The sequence below is a fragment of the Oratosquilla oratoria genome, chromosome 3 (assembly GCF_046742065.1).
Source record: "Oratosquilla oratoria isolate Oo_2021 chromosome 3, ASM4674206v1, whole genome shotgun sequence".
Lineage (NCBI taxonomy): Eukaryota > Metazoa > Arthropoda > Malacostraca > Stomatopoda > Squillidae > Oratosquilla > Oratosquilla oratoria.
Window position 1 is genome coordinate 78,045,762 of NC_134779.1, and position 1,649 is coordinate 78,047,410.

The window sequence follows — 1,649 nt, forward strand, 5'->3', positions numbered from 1 at the left end:
CAATGTACGAATACACACATATGCAAAATACACCAAGTCATCCGGTACGATTTAAACAAACAACTCGATTGCCAATATCACCGTTCTAGTGATGATGCAATATATATGAGCAGCAGGCGTCAGTTGAGCAGTAGGCGTCGCTCAGGTCAGGTCAACTGGGATAGCTGCTTCAAACAGTGAGATGGCGAGTGGTTGTGTTTCAGTGATTAGCGCCGAAGAGGTACAATCTCTGCGTAATAGTATTGTTGCCATAGAGAAGACTGTTGAGGGCCTTAAAGAGGAGAATCAAGTTCTTTGCTCGAAGACCCAAAACACCGACGACAAAACATGTTTGGAACCTGGGTTGAAAGAGCTGACAAACAAAACACGGAGAGTTGGAAAAAGTCCTCACCAGACCCGCTTGAATGCAGAAACTCATTTCAAGCTCTAACGGGTTTACAAGATGAAGAAAAAAAAATGCAAGAGAAGAAGGGTAGGGTAGTCACTAGATCCCTACCCACAGGTAATATTTTGGTTGTAGGAGATAGCCAGGTGAGGTATTTAGATAGAGTCTTCTTCGAAAAAGATAGGAAACATAAGAACCAGGTGTGTTTCCCCGGGACGGGGATAGGTGATGTTACAGACAGAATTGAAGAGTGTATAGTCGAGGAAGGTGTGAAAATCATCGTTTGCTTGAGTGCTGGGGGGAATGACATAGGTAAGTTAGGGAGTGAGGAAGTTTGCGTAGTTCCGGAATGCTCTAGTAAAGATCGGGAATCCTTTTGAGACATGTTGGTATTACAGGGGTATTGCAATGAACTGCAGACTGGCAAAACAAATGAAAGGCCAATGGATAGGCATTTGTCAACAACTGGGTCCGCTTTTACGGTAAGAATCTTATACATACAAGGACGGGGTGCACTTGTCACCCAGAGGATTTCGACTCCTTGCTGAATCCCTTGGGCGAGAAGTAGGCATCCTGGATTTTTTTCGGGCAGATTATGTGAGAGTCGGGGGAAGTATCGGAATATAGTTTTGGCAATAGAAGCAGCTCAGTGAGGGACTGTGTAAAGAATCACCAAATCAGGTGGAGGGAGGATAAAATAAAAGTTTACTATACAAACAGGAGAAGTGTAATAAATAAAATTGAGTTACCGCGAAGTAAAGCTTACTTAGAGAGGTTTGATATTATAGCTATTACTGAATCCTGAATCAATATGGCTGATAGAAATTTCCTTCCTGAAATCAAGATAGCAGGGTATAAGTTTTATCACAAGGACAAGGTTGGCAGGAGTGGGTGAGGAGTAGCACTTTTTGTTAAAAATACAATAAACTGTATTATCAACAATTCGATTAAGGAAGAGGACTGTACGAAATCTATTTAGGTAGAGATTATAGACAAGAATAAGAAAGTTTTTATTGGCGTCTTGTATAGACCTCCTAACCTCAGCATTGAGCAGACTGATCCCCTGATTCATGAAATTCGCAGGGGGTCCCAGTACAAAAACGAGTACATGCGAGATTTTAATTATAGAAATGTAAAAATGGGAGATAGTCTAGGCTCTAGCGATCATCAAGAAATGAGATTTAATATTATTTGGGATGAATTAAAAAGTACGAATAACGTTCAAGTACCGGACTTCAGGAGAACCAATTTTGACAAGATAAGT